General features: G+C 40.7%; 1 protein-coding gene across 7 annotated transcripts in view; it reads left to right on the plus strand.

Moving 5' to 3' along the window:
- NCOA2 (nuclear receptor coactivator 2) overlaps nucleotides 1-21,875 on the plus strand; it is a 268,760-nt gene that overhangs the window by 138,604 nt on the left and 108,281 nt on the right. Inside the window, exon 3 of one of the 7 annotated variants that reach the window (XM_059902310.1) lies at nucleotides 1,327-1,437. The exons of 5 other annotated variants lie outside the window; for them this stretch is intronic. The gene's annotated coding sequence lies outside the window, so the exon portion shown is untranslated. One more of the 7 variants, XM_059902314.1, reaches the window with a different exon arrangement.

Raw genomic sequence — 21,875 nt, forward strand, 5'->3', positions numbered from 1 at the left:
CATATCAGAAGAATGAAATCTTTAGTTAATGTTAGCATGCTGACATCCACAGGCATGGATATTCCCAGATAGGCCTTCTTTCTATCCCTGGCTCACCTCTTGAGGAAGGAGGCCAGAGGTCCATATCCCTGGCTCACCTCTTGAGGAAGGAGGCCAGAGGTCCAAGTGACATAATTCTGTGGGCACGTGTGCCTAATGAAAACAGCCACTTCAGTGGGTATTATTACTTTTCACTTTATTAACTTACCATTTATGCAACTTAAACCTTATTGAATTAAAAATGTATTTAACAGATAGATTAACTATTCCATGATATTTTATCAGGTTTTCAAAACCTGGTATTTTGGTTTAATATAGAATTACAATGCTAATGGGTTAACAAAATTAATTTCATAAACGACCTAAAGTTTGTTCACACTCTGCAACTTGTTAAATGTGGCACCTTCAGGGTTTATCTCATTTCTAATCATTTGAATTAATAAATTGTATGGTGTTAGTGTATCAAGAAATTTTTGTAAATATTTGCCCTTTTTTTTGGTACAGTGAACTCTAGTTTTTGAGGTTTGTCTATAATGGAAATTTAGAATAGTATTTATAACCCCCCTGCCATGTACCCTTCACCCGGTTTTAGAAGTTATCAACAGTTTGCTATATTTTAAAATTATGGAAACATTACTAAAGGTTTAAAAATTAGAATTAAAATCACCTATGGTCTCATCCACCTTATCCAACTCTTACCATTTTATGTATTCTCTTCCATGCTTTCTCTAGAGTTATAACAGAAAGATATTGTTTCTCTTCTTTTTGCTGAACATCGTAACAAACTTAGAGCTAATAATAGCTGCCATCAATCGCCGTCCTCCTATGCCAGCCTCTGGGCTAGTTGCTTTCCATGTAATTCATAGAATGTTCACAAGAGCAGTGCAATGTAGACATTTCCCCCGCCCATTTACAGATGAGGAACCTAAGACTCAGAGAGGTTAAGTAACTTGCTCACGGTTGTATATCCAGCAGTGGATTCAAACTAAAACTGTAATTCCAAGGTCACACTCTTTCCTCCCTACAAAGTGGCCTCTTCATTAGCAATTTTTCATGTTGTTACCTAATTACCTTTTTAAGGAAAAAGAAATGTCAGTACATAAACTTGACCACATAATCTGTAGAAGCAGCACTAGGATAGATGATGGGAAGGATTTAGAGGAATAAAGGCATGATCCCTGCCCTTCAGTGTTTATGCTCCAGTGCACAGGAACCCCTGACTCCTAAGAGACACTGACAAAGAATACGGAACAGGGCTTTATGTGGTGTTATCTGTAAATGTTACAGAAACTCTACAGAGGAGGAAGTGGACGAGGATCTCACCCCATATGTGGAGAAGGCTGCTAACACATGTAGAATTTCAGCTAAAATGTAAAAGACTGACAACGGCAAACGTTGGTGAGACTGTGCGACACCCAGAGCTCTCGTGCATGGCTGGTGGGAGTGTAAAGCTGCTTTGGAAAACACCTCGACAGTTTCTTACACTTATCCGTGAGCCCCCGATTCCATTCCTAGGTATTTAACTGCACGAAATGAAAATTCATGTCTGTGAAAAGACCTGTACATGTGTATTGGTAGCAACTTGCATATAGTAACCCCCCCCCCATTAGTTTTCTTTTGCTGAGTAACAAATTACCGCAAATAACCCCCAATTACTAGCTCACCGTCCTGTAGATCAGAAATTGAGCATGGTGTTGGTGTGATCCTCTGCTCAGGGCATCACCAGGCTGAAGTGCAGGTGTCAACAAGAATGAGTTCTCATCTGGAGGCTCTGGGGGTGGGACGTCCACTTTCAGCTCATTCTCATTGTTGGCAGAATTCAGGATCTTGCAGCGGTGGAACTGAGATCCTCTCCCCTTGCTAGGTGTTAGCTGAGTGCCACTCTCAGCTCCTAGAGGTCACCTGCGTTCCTTGACATGTGGTTGCCCCCATCTTCACGTCACCAAAGGCATATAGAATCCTTCTCAGGCTTCAAACTTCTGACTTCTGCTGCTGCCTGATGGAGAAAATCCGTTACGATTAGGCCAGGCCCGCCTCCATAATCTCCCTACCCTAAGGTCAATAGTGAAGATCCACCATATTTACAGTGCTGGGGATTATGAAGGGTGTGTACGTGGGGGGGTGGGGAGATCTTGCAGAGCCATTTTAGAATTTTGTTTACCACAAGCCCCCGTTGGAAACAACCCAAATGCCCATCAAAGGAGAATAGATGAGCTGCAGTATATTCACACAATGGAATTACCCTTAGCACTGAAAAGGGACAAATTGTTAATATATGCAATAACACAGATGAATCTCAAAAGCATTATGCTGAAAGAAGCATAAAGAGTACTTACTGTATGATTCCCGTTGTTTGAAGTTCTAGAAAAAGCAGAACTAATCTGTGATAACAGAAAGTAAGAGTTATGGCTGGTGGGGGGCGGGTAGGCACAGGAGAGCTCTGCTGGACGATGACAGTGTTGTGTATCCGGACAGGAGCGTGGATTACGTAGGTGCTTTCATTGGTCAGAACTCTTAAACTTTACTCTTAAGGTCTGTTTATTGCACTGAATGTAAATTTCACCTTGATTTATAAAAAGTGAAACATCACCCTATTGAATCCTTGTTTTACCTCTCACCAGACTTTTGGTTTAAGAAATGAATCACAATTTTATATATATATAAGCACCACTCTCAGGAAACCTTATAGGTAGAAACATCTTTACAAATCATCTAACCTAATTCCGCTGTAAACACTACTGCCCTAGTGAAGAAAAAGGGTTAAAATTGGTAATGATAGGGTCTGCTGCAGCCACCAGTCTGCCCTCAGGACGGGGTTAGACAGTTTCACCTATTTGTGCTTGCCGGCAGAAAACATGACAGAGGGGCAGTTTTGCTAACAGCAGTCCATCTTGAAGTGTAAGCATAGAATCTGGAGTAAGACATTTTACTTGCAAGTGTTTGGCAGGAGACATTTTCTTACTGTGATGGATTTGATCAGCGAATGCACAGCAAATTTTGCTGCTGCCCATGATTGGCTGAGAAATAATTTGTAAAAACGCCATCGAAGTTAATAAAGGACAACATGGTGGTAATTTTAGAGTGTCTGTGACCTCACCTTACCGCTGTAGAAATGGTTGGATGATGTTGTGAGCAGAAAAAGGACAAACTTAGGTGGATGGATTTCACAAAACTGCCCCCTACAGTTTTTATGCTACTTCTTTAAAAAAGTGTTCGCTCATATCTACTATGAGATTGGTTTCCTGTGATACATTGATTTCCTATAATGCCCTGGCTGATTATTGACTTTAGATTTTAAGTACACAATGAAAACAGTTAGGTGGCTGTTAAGGTCATTATAACTTTTAAAGGTTCTTTGTGCTTTGGCTTTTTGTGATGAGGTATCACCATGTGCTAGCATTTAAATGCTTTAAGTATATTTTCTTGGTATGTGAATTTCTCTGCTCAGGTCCTCATGGAAGCTGTGCTCACTGACCCCTGTGTGGTCACTGGAGACTTGGTGAGGTGCTAGTGCCATGTTCCAGCAGAGTGGCCACAGTCCCTTCCAGTGACTGGAGGAGAATTATTCAACACCCACTCCACCCTACCCGACTTATTTATGTGTTGAGTGGTTAATTAGAGTAAACTAGGAGTTTCAGAATTAGAATTATCAGATTTTTTGGATTCTGAGAAATTACAGAGTTTTTGTGTAGATAACTTTTATATGATAATAATCCCTTCTGTCTAGTTGTATCTATAACAATTCTTGGGTTTTCTGTATTAAAGAATATAATTTTGGCTTGCTTTACTTAGGAATAATGCAGTTTGTGTAAAATGATTTTGTGAGATGAAAACTCTTCATCTTGATCTCCAGGTATTGAAATAATTATTCTTTAAAATATCTGCACACACACACACACACACACACACACACACACACACACACACACCAAGTACTGTCTGATTCCACTTATACAAGGGATCTAAAGTAGTTAAATTCATAGAAACAGAAAGTAGGTGGTGCTTGCCAGGGCCTGGAGGGAAGGGGAAATGGGAGTTGCTGTTTAATGGGTGCAGAGTTTCAGTTTTGCAAGATGAAAAAGGTCGGGAGAGCTGTTGCAAAACAGTGTGAATAGACTTATCTCTACCGAACTGTACACTTAAAGTGGTAACTTTTAATGTTATGTGTATTTTAGCACAGTGAAAAGTTAAAAAATGAAAATATCTAGTATGTTTTCCCTTTTTGAGATGAGAAAACCAAGGCAATAAATAAAACCCAAACATGTAAAATGTAGCTTCATCTGTTGACTTAGTTGAACAGTCTGTCTTGCTTTCAGTCTGCTGGTGGCAGCGCTCTCCCAGTTGTGTGTTATGCTTCAGTGTGATTTTGCTTCTGGGGCAACGCCTTAGCCCATCTTTTTCTCCATTTTCCACTTCTCAGCACATTCTTACACTTAAACTCCTTCCCCAAATTGCTTGTCTGGTAGATTTAAAAGATTCTTTGGTATGAAAACAAAGTAAGAAGATAATGTAATCCACTGCTGTCTCTTTGCCTAGTACTTCAACCTGTTACCAAGGACGTTAAAAAAAAAATGTGGAGCAACCACTGTGTGTCGGGCACTACTGACCTAGTGTTTCCACATGTGTGTTTTGAAAGTTGATGGTTTATCAGAAATCAATCAAATTGGCCGGGCTCAAAAGAACTTTTGATTTTTATATTTCAAGATTGTTTTGGCCATGGTAATAGTTCTTCTTCTTGGAATAACTTATAAATTACATAGGGTGTATTCCTAATAAGAATACATTTTGGTGTTAAAAAGTATGCTTACATGGTGTTTTACTAATATGTGAAACTAATTAATTCCCAATGTGTGAGTAGCTATCATGTCTCCACAGTGTTCGTTATGCCAGATTTGTCAGCTTTATATCTCTGGGGGCAAAGCTCTAGAGAACAGGAGAGTACACATTTCCCTCTGACTGTCCCACTTCATACACTGTTCACTGGGGAGTGTTCATGGCCAGGGTGCTGCATCCTGCTGAAAGGAAGACCACGCCTCAGAATGTTTGTTTCTGGCAGTTATTTTTAGCAGGCAGATCTAGAAATTTTTAGTATTTTCATGTTAGCATATACTTCTTTATTATGATAATTCCAAGAAGAATAAATAATTTTAGACCCGTGTATGTGAGTGCATGTGCATTATGGGCACGTGTGTGTGTGTGTGTGTGTGTGTGTGAGTGAGAGAGAGAGAGAGAGAAAGAGAGAGAGAGAGGGAAAGAGAAAGAGAAAGACATCCCCTTAATAACAGGAGGGGGTAGAGGCTTAGTCTATTATCATAAAGCTCTGCTAATGTAGCTTCTGAGTCATGTGACTGCAGAAAAGGCTATTATCTCAATGAAAAGGAAACTGGTTTTTAGAGCAAGCAATAGAATAGAAGCAGGAAGAATTTTCGAGTGTTCCACCATGCTGGATTGTCAAAGGGGGGATCTGTCTGATCAGCAGCTAAAAAAGGATTTGTGAGGCTAGTTTGTCAGCTGTCGTTAGAAGCAAGTGATAGAGGAGGTAAGCAGCAGGGCACTCAGCATGTGCTCAGGTTTACATCAAGGCAGAACGCTGGTTTGGGTTAACACAGGAGATTTATCTCTGAGGCATTAAATTTATTGCTAATTGTGGGTTTTTTTGGTTTTTCTTTTGGAAGAGTGATGTATGGTATTTTTATTTACGTCACTGGTGAAGATAAGGACAAGCTGCTGAGCTCTGGTTTGAACTGCAAAGGCTGTGGACAATTACAAGGTGTGTTTCACAAGTGCTCTGACTGAGTGTTTGGCAGTGTTCTTGGAATTCTGTGTGCCTCTGGATTGGACGTGCGTGTTGCCGAGGGAGAACTGAGCACGACAACCAGCCAGTGACAGTGCTCTCGGGGACAGATACGTACAGTGCTGTCCACATTGATTCCTTCGTGGTCCCTATTTCTTATGTGTTTATTTAACCATTAAAGGTTTCTTGCAGTTTCTTTATGTGGCCAAATACAGTCTCATGCTTGTTTTAGGAAATGAATTGGTAGGCATTTTCTGAATTTCCAAAGAAGAATCCAATGCAAATCTTACTCATTAAGGAATAAATATAAGCTTTATATTTGTATCTGTTAATTTTTTTAAATATCCTTTTGTAATTCAAGCCTTAAAAAGGGCTTTGCAGTGAATTTGAAATTATCTAAATTTTAGTTAGGTAATAAATCTTCTTATTTTGGCTGAGGCCTTGAATGAATGATTTTTTGTTGTATAGAGTACCTAACTTTTTCTGATTTATTACATCCTTATGCTACTGTATGCAGAAAGCCGAAAACATGCAGTTAATCTTTAGACTGTGCTTGTCCACTTTCGCTCATGCTAATGCTATTAATTCTCTTAGCAGTCTGTACCGTTCTCTCAACCTTGGAAGGTGTAGTACTTAAAAATCTGAGATTGGGGAAAGATAATCATAAGCTTTATCTGAAAAGGGTTAACTATTATACAGTGTTTACCAGAGGTATGAATTCACTAATATGTTTTTCATTTAACTTCTAGACCAGATGTGCCCAACTTGGGGTGTGTGTATGTTTCCAACCACATATATTATTATATTGTGCATATCTCCCTTTTGAAATTGACACTGATGGAGGTAAGAACTCTGTCTGGCCATTATGTACTGTATCGACAGTTTACAAAGAATTGATTCTTTTTATTATCTTCTGCAAGTAAATATGGTGAGAGCAGCTCAAACATAATTTTTAATCATACTAAGTGCAGGAGATTCTCTTCCTTATAATATCTACAAGCTATATTTTAGCACAATATAGTTTAATAAAATCATTAATCTTATTAAATGGGATTTTCTTTAAAAAAAAAATAACTGGCACCTTAGTTTAGTCTACCTACATAAAAAGAGAACTTGGTTCAAATAAACAGTTAATTACCTGTGGTTTTAATCATTCTGGGATCTATTTATTTATTTTTTAATTGTAGGACTCTCCCCACATTCTTGTAAGTAGGATATAAGACAGTTACATACTGGTTTCAGCCCAAAAGTCACTAGCATCGTATTGAATAATGAAACTCTTATAGCCAGATGGTTTGGGCTTTCTTTGTTTTTCTTTGTTTTTGCTTTTAAATTTTATTTTGCCGCCTTATCTAAAGCTTTTGAAGTGATCCAAGGATTTTGGGGTAGTTCAAGGTGTTTTTATTGAGCACTTACTATTATTACACGGCACTCTATGAAACACTTTGGGAAAACAAAGGCAAATAAGATATTTAAACCTACAAGATAACTTACGGCTGGCACTGGAACCCGGCCTCAATAAATGTAATTATCTTATATCTTATAGGAACTTTAAGTGTCAAGAGGTTTTTGTAAAACTTGTTTGGCCAATCAGAGAGTATTCCTGATAACTTGGTTAATGACTTCTCCCTGAGCAGGTTTGAATGGTAGTTTTAACTGGTCTCCATCTGTGCCTGTTCATATTTCCTTTGTATTGTAACAAAAAAGTCTTTTTATTTACATTCTCTTAAAACTAGGGTAGGTTTGGTTCCAGATCGTGCTGTTTTTCTCCTAGGACATCAAATGTCAGTCCTGTACAGTTTTAAAGTACATTCATAAAAGGATTAATCTGTTATGTTATCTAAAAATATCTTAACTTTCAGAGGTTGGGGAGTGAGGAAGAGCCCCAGTCTTTCTATGAGAGTTAAAAGAGACACATTTTGACATCAGGGTAGTGTCTAAACAAGCCAGGTGACTAGCTTGCAAATCCTGCTACACATCAGAATTCCAACCACAATAATTAACCACAGATATTATAATCAGGTCTGATCTTGTCAGGCTGAGGGGGTTTGCTTCTTGGAGAGATTTTTAATTTGCAGGAAAGATGGGGTAAGAAAAGACGGAATTAAAGGTGACCTTAGTACTCAGTGTTGTAAACCTCAGTGAAATATGTTCTTAGGAGGTTTTTGGTTTTTTGAGAAAGTCACAGTTTGGGAAGATTTAGGTAGGATTAAGGTACTAGGCTATATTTTAATAGATGCAGTTTAATTCTTTGGAAACCAAAGGGATATAAAATTCATGAAGTGAAAAAACTTGTGCAATATATATGGAATCTAAAAAAAAAAAAAAGGTTCTGATGAACCTAGGGGCAGGACAGGAATAAAGATGCAGACATAGAGAATGGACTTGAGGACACGGGGAGGGGGAATGGTAAGCTGGGATGAAGTCAGAGAGTAGCATTGACATATGTACACTACCAAACGTAAAATAGATAGTGGGAAGCAGCCGCATAGCACAGGGAGATCAACTCAGTGCTTTGTGACCACCTAGAGGGGTGGGATAGGGAGAGTGGGAGGGAGGGGATATGGGGATATATGTATATGTATAGCTGATTCACTTTGTTATACAGCAGAAACTAACACACCATTGTAAAGCAATTATACTTCAATAAAGATGTTTAAAAAAAAACTTGTGCAACAGATAGCAAATTTTCCAGGGTCCCTCTTAACGCTTCCTTTAAATGGCGTTTGGTCTGCACTGAAAAGAAACATATTCATGAAAAGTAACTCACAGCTGATTCAGAAATCTGCTTTAGGGAAAGGTGAGGGGAGGGAGCGCATTATTATGCGGCAGCGGAGATTGGTACAAGGAGTGGACTCTGAATTAGCGTGAGATTCATGGGGTGGGGAGAAGTTCTGAAGTCGTGGGATCTGAAAGGCGCATGTTACGTATTTTCTTGCTTAGCTACTTCTCCTTTTTCTTGGCAAATGGAAACCTTGCTGTTTTTAAGGTCCTTTACTCACTGCATTGCTATGGTGGAGCATTCAGGTATAAAAACCACAGAGAATCCAAATTAAGATTCTTGTTTTCAGACATTGGGAACACCCCTGGAATATCAGCCACTGATTTAAGATTTGTAGTAAGTCATTTTACATCCCCGCAAATTCCCTAGAGAGGAGTTCATGTCTGCATAATATTTCAGATAGGGATCCCTTCTACTTCTTCATGCTTTAGTAGTGAACAAGCATATTTTTTCCTAGGTGATGTCACTCTTTCTCGTCAGTATTCATGGTGGGAAAAAGTTTTACCTCACGAAATTTTTATAACTGGATTTTTGCTAATGAGTGGGAAAGTTAAGTATGGATATAGCGTTATCATCTGTCTTTGGTCTCCCTTGATGGATCCTCCTACGTGTTGGTTTATTTTTAAAATGGAAAGATAGCCAATTTCATTCTTGCACTTAAATTCTCCTGTTTATTTAACAACTGTTTATTGTAAAATTTTGTCAGGTGCTTCACTAGTACAGGAGAAGAGTAACTGACTGCCCTGGGGTGGGGAGAGGGTTGATCAGGGGACACTTGGCAGAGAAAGTGAAGAGAACAGAAGATGACTAGCAGGGCCTGGAGGATGTATAGGGTACCCTAGGCCTTCACTGTCCAGCATAGGAGCCACAAGTCACGAGTGGCTTTTGACCATTGGAAATGTGGCCTACCTGAATTGAGTGCAAAATACACTCAGACTTTGAAGACGGAGTGCCCCCCTCCCCAAAGAAAAGTAAAATAGCTCATTAATAATTTTAGATAATAATAATTAGAATATTGATTACACGTTGAAAAGATAACTATATTGAATATGATGTGTTAATATACATTACTAAATTTGATTTCACCTGTTTCTTTTGACATTCACCGTGGCCACTAGACGGTTGGTGGCTCCCAGTATCTTCTGTTGTCTGTGGCTCTGAGCCGAGAGGACAGCACGTGTAAGGCATTGGGTAGCAGTCTTTCTTACAGATGAGATGTATGTCCCAGACACCAGGGGTCCACTCAGGAGCAGGGAGCTGTAGACCTTTCCCAGGCCCACAGTCTTCTAATCAGTAATCAGATTAGAAGTGGTATGAAGTCCACACCCCTTGGTAGGACATAAAAGGCCCTTTCATGACCTGGCTCTACCCTTCTAGCTGCCTGCCCCCCAGATTCTCCCCTACTCCCATGTTCTACCTTTAATGAACTACAGCCGATCCTTGTTATTTGCAGGCGTTATGTTCCTTAAAGTCACGGCAGACACTGAGTTAGCAAATACCGAGCCATTGCTTCTAGGGGAGATACGGAGTTAGATTCCTGCAAGTCTCTGGTCATAACATTTTAGCTCTTGGATCAATACATAGCCTTATTTTGAGTGGGTTTCTGTTTAAAGACACCTTATTTAATATATGTATTGTTGATTCATTAACACTGAACTTTTGGCCAACAGCTCTATTACTCACGCCTGAGCGAAGCCTATATATATCAAGCTATGTACTTTTATCCTCGATCTCATTTAATTTTCATACAAACTTGTGAAGTGAATATTATTTCTGAATTTTACAGGCATCAAAACTGAAGCTTAGAAAGGTTAAGTACCTTTCCCAATGTTGCACAGCTAGTCAATGATGAGAGCAAGAGCTGAGCCAGGCTTTCCATGACTTCAGGGCCGAGTGAGGGGATAGAGTTCAATAGGTCTGGTGTTGTCCATGGGACGTCTGCCTTTATTGGGAAGGGGTAGAGTTATAGCTCGCGGGCCGCAAATTTACCCACATTGAAAGCTTCCGTGTCTATTTGGTAGCCTGACCATTGAAATCTAGGCTAGGGGAGCACGCGCTCTGGCTTACTGGGGGGAAAGGTGCAGAACCACTGGGTGTGTGCTGACTGGGGTGCCCGAGGTGCGCTCTGTCTGCACCAGCTGCTTCTGTCTCACAAGCTCCTCGGCCTCCTCCCGCTCAGGGCACACCTCTTCTCTGCCTCCTGACTGGCTCGCTCATTGCTCCTTGTCCCCTTATCATCCTGTGCTTTCTTCCTCTGTGTCTTTTCGACTTCTCTCTCTGCACACAGAACAGCCCTCTCTTACATATTCCACGGACTCTGAGAATCTGCTGGACTCAAGCCATCACCTCTGTCTGTGTCTGGATAGAACTTCTGCGCCGAGCCGCCCCAGTAGACCGCTGGCAGCCTGTCCTCTGGGTGCCTAGATCAAGTGTCAGGGGAGCATTGCTATGGGGTCTTCAGTGTGAGGAGCTGGATGAAAGCTTCCTTGTAACAGCCCGTTGAGGGTCCTTAGGAAGGGCTGTGGGCATGGATGGTCGGGTTCAGAACAGAGTGCAGCGGAGTCTGGTACTGTGTGACATCTACCAAGAAGGTCTGTGGGACTTCTTGTGTTTTTGTGTTTTTCACCTTTAAAATCAGAAGGCCAATTTAAATTCCCTGACTTTTCTGCTTGGTTGTTTGTCGAGTTTAGTCTTTCATTTAGATAATAAGCCAGGATACATGTTTAGCAGAGCTAACCATTGTGGAGTTATATACAGCTACCTCTGCCAGGGTTGAAATAGAGTTTCTATAATGGCCCATTCCAGAGGCCTCATCTGTCCTCTCTGGTTTGATCTCCTGTCACCTCCAGATTATTTCAACTGCCGGGTAACCTCAAGACAGTTGGAATTAGATTCTGGAGCATAATTTTCTAATGTACTTGCTTGGAAATGTTATCAGGACACCTAGGATTAAGAAGGGGGAAAGACACGGTAAGGGGTGTAAGTGGGAAGTTGTTTCTTGTACAAAGGGTTACTGTGACCCAAATGTTCCAAAGGCAGAGAAATCAATCCAGTTATTGCCAGGCACTAAAAACAGATGTTTCACTGGTATAGAGGGTCTGGGCTGCGGGTATGGAGGTAAGTGGGGACGCCATTGAGCTTCTGGGGGCCTGGTACAGTCCTAAATGTCTAAGCCACCTGAGTTCAGTATAACTTTGTGCTTCAGGCGAGTGATGCAGTGTATTCACTGTTGGTCACAGTCAGAGCCTGGAGGTTGTGGGACCGGTCTGAGGGCTGGAAATGACGCACAAATAAGCATGTGACGGTGACATAAGAACTCGAAAGGAAATTCAGGGAAAGGGAAAGCTCATCCTTCCTTGATGATGCTGAGAGGAGAGAATGAAAAATCAGATACTTTCATATCATAGCATTGTGAGGTCATGGCTTTTGGTTCCTCTGTTCATATTGGGAAGTTAACTGCATGTGGGGATGTCGATCTTACCTGGCAATTCTGGTGTCAACTGTCTATCCCTCACTTGATGTTACAGCTGAAGGTCTCCAGGGATGGACATTCCACAAACTTCAAGGATGATATGTTCATTTTTTTCTAATGTTTTAACTAGACCGTTTCCTTGTACCATCATCAACAACTCTCCTGTTACGTATTTTGAGGTCCTTATTTAATGGTTTTTATTAGAAAGTTAAGGATTGTAGAAAGAGCAATCAGAGCTTGGTTTGAAGCCTAATGGCATAACTTATAAGCTTTGAGACTTTGGACAAGTCAGTTAACTTCTTTGAATCTGTTTTTTCCTCTGTAAAACAGGGGACAGTATCTGTCTTGTAGAGCTCTGAGAATTAAATAAATAATGTAGTGTCCAACACTTAATAATTACCGAATGCCTAAGATATTTCTTCTCTGTGAAATATCCCTTCAACACACATAGTGTGTTTTTGTACCTGTGTATGTTTCATCTCCGCAAGTAGTTTACCCACGTACACACACATATAAACACACACACACACACACACACACACCCATACATACATATCCCTGCTTATTTAAACAAGTTCTTGGTTAGTGTCTGTTCATTGACTAAATTCCCCAGGCACCTATTAGCTCTTATCTTCCGGAGCAACATGGAATTTCATGTGTCTATTCGAATTGCAGATTTCTAATTTTGCTTTTGTTTTTGCATTTCTAAGAGTACATGTCTTATTTTTAGCATCCAGTCGTTTGCTTGATTCATATTAAGCTGGCAATCAGCTAAAATCCCCTGGCTATTATCACCTAAGTGACCATCATCTTAGCTTCCCCTATTTAGAACTTCATACTGTTGATTTTTTTGTTTGTTTCAACCTCATTGTAAGAATCTACCTTTGTCTTCATGAGTAGTCATGCTGGTTATGAAGACCACGTAGTAACATGCTAAAACTTTTTTAATTTTTAAAAGATACAAAACTGTATGTTAAGATGATAACTTTAAAAATTATAGAGAAAAATGCTGGAAGGCAGGAAATATCTCCTTGAGAAGATGAGGCCTACACAGGTAAGAAGAGCCGGATCTCCGCTAGGGAAGGGGGGAGGCAGGGTTCAGGCTCTGGAGTTTCTCTTGGATTCGAATCTCAGTTCTACTGCCTGCTGGTGGCGTTTGACCTTGGACGTGTTATTTGATGTTTCTGTACTTCAGGGAATCATAATAATAATGACTTCATAGGGTTTTTGTGAAGATCAAATAAAATAATACAGATATAGCATAGTAAATGATGCTTCCTATTTTGATGAAATAGCTTCAAACTCTATAGTAGTTTGTAAAGCAATTTATTCCATGAACATGAATTAAGTACTGTGTGGCAGGCATTCTGGTAAGGGCCTAATATAAAAAGATGAAACCTACTTAGTTTCTACCCCTCACAGAGCTTAAAATTTGCTAAGGAAAAAGACATAATTAAGATATGTGTGGTTAATGGTAGTTATATATATATATATATATATATATATATATATATATATATATGCTATTAAAAGATAGAGGAAGGGAATTTAATCTTGGGGAGAAGGTCATCTGAGCTAGGTTTTGAAAGATGAGTGGGAATTAGCCAAAAGGGGGAAAATATATTTTTTGTTCCATGTGTAACAAGCACAAGAAAAGAGGTGAGACCTAGTGTGTGGTAGGTAAGGAACCCCGTGCAGTTAGTTTATACATCACCAGGGCAAGCGGAATCAGCAGGAGATGGGCCTGGAGACATAGGCAAGGGCTAGATCATAAGGCACCATCTGTAACATTTGAGGCAGCAGAGACTTCATCTCAGGGGGAGTGGAGTCTACTAAAGATTTTGAGCCAGGAAATTAATTATCTGGAGGTAAGGAAGCTTATGTTAGATATTCCAAGTAAGGTGAAGGCCCGAGCTAGAAGCAGTAATGATCATCATAAAGACAAGGGGGGAGGCTTGAGAATATTTAAGAGGCAGAGTCACATTGATGATTTGATGGCGAGAATATAGGAGTTTAAGGGTGATGTTCAGTGGATGGCGCTCTTTCAGGTGGGGCAGTTTTGGGATGAGGAGGAGGAATGGATGAGCTCAATTCTGTGAATTGAAACCTAGCTGGATTTTTGAGGTAGAAGCTTTGAGAGGTGAAGGCTGGAAAGAAAGATTTGAGAAGCCTTGGGAATAGGTGATACCACCAAGGAGAGTATGAAGCAGCAGTTCTTAAGCCTTTTTGAACATTTGCATTACTTGGAGAGCTTTTAAGCAAAATACTGATGGTGTCCTGGTCATATGTGTGTGTGTGTGTGTGTGTGTGTGTGTGTGTGTACACAAACGTGTTTTTTTACAATTGTGGTAAAATATACCTAACATAAAATTTACCATTTTAAATGTACAGTTAAGTGGCATCAAGTACCCCTTCACATTGTTGTGCATCTACCACTGCTGTGCATCTCCAGAACTTTTTCATCATCCTAAACAGAAACTCTCAACCTATTAAACAATAAGTACTCACCCCTCCTCCCACAAGGCCCTGGTAACCACAATTCTACTTTCTGTTTCTATGAAATTGGCTATTCTAGGTTCTTCACATGAGTAGAATCATAATATATGGCCCTTTGTGTCTGACTTCTTTCGCTTAGCATCATGTTTTCAAGGTTTATCCGTGTTGTAGCATGTATCAGTATTTCATTCCTGTTTAAGGCTGAATAATATTCTGTTGTATGTATATACACATTTGGCTCATTCATGTGTTGATGGACATGTGGGTTGTCTCCACCTTTTGGCTATTGTGAATAATGCTGCTGTGAATACGGGTGTCCGTATACCTGCTGAAGTCCCTGCTTTCAGTTCTTTTCAGTATATACCTGCATGTGGAAATGCTGAATCATGTGGTTATGTGGTGTTTCTTAAAAGCTCCCCAGGTGATCTTCAGATATGCACCAGGGTTGAGAACCTATGATATACAGCAAGGCTGCTTCATCTGGAAGGTCCGTAAGTGGTCTTACAGTGGGTTAGTGACATCTTAGGAGATTTGTGTGCCTTATTTTGTTATCTATGTAGTTTTACTTTTTGGCTTTGGTCAGATTCTCAAAGCCATTCATAACTCCAAAGTGGTGCTAAGAATCACTGCAGAATCTAATTTAATATAGACAGAGATTTGAATAGACATTTCTCCAGAGAAGATATGCAGCGGCCAAAAAAGCACTTGAAAAGATGCTCAACATAGTTACTAGGGAAATGCAGATCAAACCAACGAGACACCATTTCATGCCCGGTAGGATGGCTGTAATTTTTTTAAAAAATTAAGTAAGTGTTGATGAAGATATGGAGAAATCGGAACCCTCAGACATTGCTGGTGGGAAAATAAAATGGTATATTCACTTTGGAAAGCAGTCTGGCAGTTCATCAAAAAATTAAATGTAAAGGTACTATAGACTCACCAATTCCATTTCTAGATTTATATCCAAAAGAACTAAAGCATATCTGTACACTTGTACACAGATGTCCATAGCAGCATTATTCACTCCTAAGAGCCAAAAAGTAGAAACAGCCCAGATGTCCATCAACTGATGAGTAGATAAATAAAATGTGGTATATCCTATATACATTGCAATATTTGGCCATAAAAAGGAATGAAGCGCTCATACATGCTACAATATTGTGGAACCTTGAAAACATTATGCTAATTGAAATAAGTGAGAAACAAAAGGCCACATGTTATATGTTTCCATTTATATGACATGTCCAGATTAGGCACATACATAAAGTCAGAGAGTGTTAGTAGTTCAGGGTGGGAGAGAGGAGGGAATGAGGAAGCATTGCATGATGCGCATGGGGTTTCCTGTTGGGCTGATGAAATGTTGTGGAATTAGACATGGTGATGGTTGCGCAATCCTGTGATTAGATTAAAACCACTGAAATGGATGTGTTAAAAGAGTGAATTGTATGGCTTCTGACTTATACCTCACTAAAGCTGTTAAAAATAATTTAAAAAAAGGAAGAGAACCGAGGAGAGGGCTGGGCTGAGGAGGAGGCGTGGAGAACTCCAAAGAGGAAGGTCCCATAAAAGAGATGGAAGAAGAATAATTACGCAGTTCAAGGGGAGGCCCTGTAGAGGGTGGTGTCATGGAAGGCTCAGAACAGAGATACACCGGGAGGAATCCCTGGGGGGATGTGATCACAGTGACAGACACAGTGGAAAGGCTAAGTTACATAACACGGGATGCCAGAATTTATGTAGGCTTGGTATTCAAATGTCATGGAAGACGAGGGAGGCAGAGTCAGTGGCGCGAGGGGGGAAGAAATGTAATTGTTTGGGATCATGAAGTGAGTGGAAGGGAATAGGCGTAAACCACAGGCCTATATTCCCTTATCTGAGTCTCAGAATTCAACAAACTCTGGAACTGGAAATGTTTTTATAACTCGTTTAGTGGTAAAACCTGACCTGAATGGATATGGAATGGCTTATAATCTTCATTTGTCCCACTTAGTGTGAATATTCATACATTTCACTGCAGAAATAATGTTGAATTTGATTACAGAATGCACTCACAGGGCTCTGTGGGGTTATTATGAAATATGGCGTATGCCACGTTTTCTCTTTCTAAAATTAAAATATGTCTATCTATCTGAATTCTAAATTCTGTGGCTCCCTAGTGTTTGGGGTAAGGGAGCACAGGCCTGTAGTCTTTGGGCAGGTCCGGATGTGAAGGAAAGATGTGAGACTGGATGGCTGATGGAGAAAGATTCAGACTCAAGGGATGGAAATGACCTGAGTGTGCTTATAGGTTAAAGTAGAAAGAAAAAGGGTGAACAGTTGCTAAAGAGAAGCTTTGTAGCAACGTCTCAGAGAAGATGGGGAGGGAAATAGGAAATGGGGTTGGAGGGGTTAGTGTTTACAAGAGGAGGGATCACACATCCTCTGAGAAACCAGGAGTGATGTTGAAGAGAGCAGTGGATCTCTGTGTAAGGGAAAGGAAGGGAAGTTGCATAAAATCAGGTTGATCAGCCATTTGCCCAAGTGGTAAAAGCTGGAAATAATTGTTGGGGTAAATAGGAGCTGACTGGAGAACAAATAAAAGGATGGGCGGGCAGGACTATGAGTCTAAGGCAAGTTGAGAAACCTTGGAACGTCTGAGGGGCCGTTCCGCCCTTAGCTGTGGGATTTTCTCCGTCGGTGCTCGGGTTCCTACTTATAGGAGTGGAGGAACCTTGGGGTTAAGTTTTGCGGAAGGAACTCTGTGAGAAGAGATGCGTGAGACCCACCTGACGGAGGTGAATCCAGCGAGGTAGGGAGGAACGTGCGACGAGTAGGAGGGCAAGGGACTAGAGTTCTTGGTCTGTGAAGACCGGTTACCGAGGAGGAAGACAGTAGGAAAGCTAGCGTGCTAGGAAGCTGTGGGCCGGAAGTGGTTTTCGGGGGGGCCCCAGTTCTGGGTGACAGCAAGGTTCGGGAGTGATCGTAGGGGCAGTGGCCGAAGTGTAGTGGAGGTGACCTCTGTTGGAGTTGAGACAGGAGGACCTGTGAGGATGTCACAGAGATTGTGAGATCACTCCGGGTGGCGACCAGATGTGGGCTAGAGAGGCAGAACTAATCAAATACCAATATTTTCAGTCAAGGTGGAAGATTAAGTGGCACACTGGTGCATCCCAGACCGGATCGTGGATAGAGGGTGCTTTAAGACATGGGTTTCCAAGGAGCGGAGATTTTGATTCAAGGCCAGCCTTGTGATGGGGCAGCGGCCTAGTGGCAGCTCCGAGGAAGGCAGAGGGGGTGCCGCGCCCTCCTCTTCCTGGGACGTGTGTGACGAGAGGGCAGGCAGCGTCTCCTGGAATGGACCGTGGGGAGGGCCTGTCACGAGGGACCAGAAAGGCGCCTTACACTGTTACGGGGTTAAGGAGGTGGGCGGATTTCTTACTACAGAGTAAGACTTGAGAGGCGCAGGAAGACCGGTAGTAGCATGGAGTAGAACTGCAGTGGGTTGTATTTGGGAAGAAACACAAGACAGAAAAAGAAAGCTATTTAGATGGTGACCAAATGTGAGAGAAGTTTCATCTCTGCCCCAGTTCAAATACTGAACACATTAAAATAGGAAGATTGTGAGGGATTTTCCTTTCCTTTTTCTTAATTGTGTTTTTGTAGGTGTTCACATTGTTTTAATAATACAAAGATATTGAGTAAATAATGTCCTTGCGCTGGTTCGGACCTTTTATTCTAGTCTGCTAATGTTAAGATTTTCAGAAAAGTACTCTTATTATCAAACATGATAGGTATGCTTTGTGTCACCTGCCTATCTGATAAACAGTTTTGGTTTTTTTTCCGAGTCATTGATTAAAAAAATAAACTAGACTGGAGAACCTCTCTTCGTTTGTAATAACCAGGTAACTAACACCCGGAATGTTTTTCCACCAGCCTAGACTGACTCGCCATTGTCTCCCAGCCCAGTAGGTGTAAGTGCTCCTCTTCCTTTCCAGTCGGTGCTGGGCAGGCTTCAGCTGATCGCCTGGGGTCGTTCTGCAGGGGGGTTCTCATTTCGTTGGTCTGGGGTGGAGCCTGGAAAGCCATGTTTTTAAAAAGTTCCTCAGGTGATTCATTATGAGCCACATCTGCTTTCATCTCTACACTAGCAGTAACTCCGATGCCTCACCAGCCTGAGTATGCTGTGTGTGTGCCAGATCCCTGACTCCACATTCTTTCATCAGAGTAAACATGAAATGCTTATAAAACATTTGAAAAATACTCAATTATCGGTAATCAGTTTAAATTAGGAAATAATGTCGTGCCATAGTCTTCAAATTTGCAAAGCATTTTTAAAAATCATAATATTCATTATTATTGTGAATTCTGGTAAGATGGGACCTCACATACCCTGCTGAGGTGATTAGAAATTAGTACAGCCTTTTTGGAAAATAATTTGACAGTAAATATAACAGCTTTAAATATGGTCACACCGTTTGATCCGGTACTTACATTTCTGAGACTCTATTGTATTGACTATTGATTATTATTAATCAGATATGTGGATCAGTACTTATATAAAAGATATTCATCACAATGTTATTTATGGTGGTAAAAAATGGAAGCAAACTAAATGATTATAGAAAATGGTTAAATATATTATGGTACTTTAATATGACGGAATATCGTAGAGCCATTAAAAATTATGTTTATAAAGACATATTTAATAACATGGAAAAATCTTAGAAATAATAAGGGCATCTATAAAATTGTACCTGCAGTTTGTGGCACACACACACAGACACACACAGTACATTTTTTTAAAATTTTTATTTTATATTGGAGTATAGTTGATTAACAATGTTGTGTTAGTTTCAGGTGTACAGCAAAGTGATTCAGTTATACATATACATGTATCTATTCTTTTTCCAATTCTTTTCCTATATAGATTATTACAGAATACTGAGCAGAGTTCCCTGTGCCATACAGTAGGTCCTTGTTGGTTATCCGTTTTAAATAGAGCAGTGTGTACATGTCAATCCGAAACTCCCAATGCTGAGCAGAAAGTTTTTAAATTTAATGGTTATTCTCTGTGTGGTAGGAATACATGCAATTTATTCTTTAGCATTTTATATTCTAAATTTTCTACTACGAGCATGCATTACTTTTATTAAGAAAAAAATAATAAAACTTTAAAAAACAAAATTCTTGCTCTTATCTCTTTAGCAGAAAGAAGAACAATTCATGTGGGGTGAATCATTAGAGAAGTCACTCTTGCTCGTAATAGTCGCCGGTTTGTTTCCTAAATATTTGTAAACCATCCATTGACCTGTTCCACAACTCTGCAGGTTATCAGTATCAGGCCTAATAGCTTGTGGGGCTTGTTGTTGTCGTTTTCTGGTTTTTTGTTTTTAATAACTGCTTTATTGAGATACAATTCATGTAAGGTAAAACTCACCCTTTGAAAGTGTCTGGTTCAGTGGTTTTTAGTTTATTCACCAGTTGTGCAGCCATCACCACCATCTAGTTTCAGAACATTTTCATCAACCCAAAAAGAAACCCTGTGCTCCTTAGCAGTCACTCCCCCTCTGCCTTTCCCCTTAGCCCCTGGCAACCACTCATCTGCTTTCTGTTTCTGTGGATTTGATTATTCTGGATGTTTCCTATAAATGCAGCTGTACCATAGGTGGCCTTTTTCAGTATCCGGCTAGCAAGCCTTCAGCCCCTCCTCCCTACACTTCCAAACCTGTGGTGTGTACCGCTGCCCTAACTGTGGTCTGACCACCTCTGGCTGAGACCTTTCCACTGGGCCTGTGGTTTAGTAAGTCAACAGGGACTGCTACTCATTCGAGCATTTAGGGTTTTCTATATGCTGACGCTCCAAAGTAGATGCTTACTAAATACGTGGTGAACACGTGAATTCAGTGAATAAAATGTGCTCTGCCTTACCTCTCCCTTTCCTTTTTTTTCAGAGCAGATTATTAATACTATGAGTTAGTCAGATTTCAGGTCACCGATGGGGCAAGAAACTTTCTCCCTGCAGCTGATGGCAGTGGTTGGCGGAGCTCAGCAGGCCTCAGCGTCCGGGCTTGTTAGACCCCGCCCGCCGCCAGGGTGCGTCCTTCAGGCCGGCTGGGTGGAGCCGGAGGGTGCGTTTCCCACAGCTCCCGGGTGGCACTGGGGGAGGTAGGGCACAGCCAGCACCATAAGCAGGGCCTGACAGCATCCTGGGGGAAGGAGAGACTGGGTGAGGATGGAAAGACCCAGAGCCCCCCAGCTGTCGAGTCACATGGCCGTGCGGTCACCCGGCATCTGTGGCCCGACCGTGCTCTCTATTAAGCGCACCGCTTTGGCACCCTGGGGTCCTCGGACACCCTCACCACCACCCCAGCTTCCCTTTGAAATGCAGTACCCCTTCTTCAAAACCCAACTCGGCCATTCGTCAGACCTTCGCCGAGGCTCCCCACGACAAGAAGTGATTTCTCCTCACGAGCACTTTGTATTTTTCGTGTGTGCTGGATCCCGCGTTAGTTTACTCCATACTTGTTTCTTCTTCCTAAATCTTTGATTTCTTGAGATTAAGTTCTGTTTCTTACTCCGTGATTGTATTACAGTGTCCAGAGAGCCGAGTAATTTGCTCTCGGCGGCTACTCAATAATTATCAGCGCAGTTGAACATCAGAAGGAAAGAAATGCAAATAGATTTTTAAATTAAAACCCTATAATTTAGGTTATATTTTTAATACCAAGAAGAGATCTTTATTAATTAGAAACTTAACCTTATATGAAATTTAATTGTCCGGGGCCCAAATATGTTTTTGCCCTAAGTAATAGGCATTACTCTGGATTTCGAAACGTTGCCTTAAAACACCAAACTAAAGAAGTCATATGCCTGTGTTATGAACATACATATATAATGTGTTGTGATTTCTCTGAGAGCTTAGTTTTTTCTACATCATTTATCCTAACTGGAGCCAGGGTTTGAGTTTCAGCTTAATGAATTCTCTTTTTTTCCCCGATACCAGGCAAAAGGAATATAATACAGTTACCTGTATCTGAGGTGTCAAGCAATTACCTTAATTTCTTTAAAGTTTTCATTTCATGCTTATTAACTTGCCAGTTATGGTTAAATAAGGTGCAGCAGCCTCACAGATCTTTATCCATAGCTGTAGATTTTACAAAAACAATGATTCTTTTACTCTCTCAGTGCAAACACATTTTTAGGACTAATTGAAAAACAAAGGTACAGAAGGACACATTCTCCAATAGGAGGAAGTTGTTTTAATCTTTTCAATGCCTGTTTGAGACCACCCTGATCTAGTCCATTAAATTATT

Source organism: Balaenoptera ricei, chromosome 17, assembly GCF_028023285.1.
Source record: "Balaenoptera ricei isolate mBalRic1 chromosome 17, mBalRic1.hap2, whole genome shotgun sequence".
Taxonomy (NCBI): Eukaryota; Metazoa; Chordata; class Mammalia; order Artiodactyla; family Balaenopteridae; genus Balaenoptera; species Balaenoptera ricei.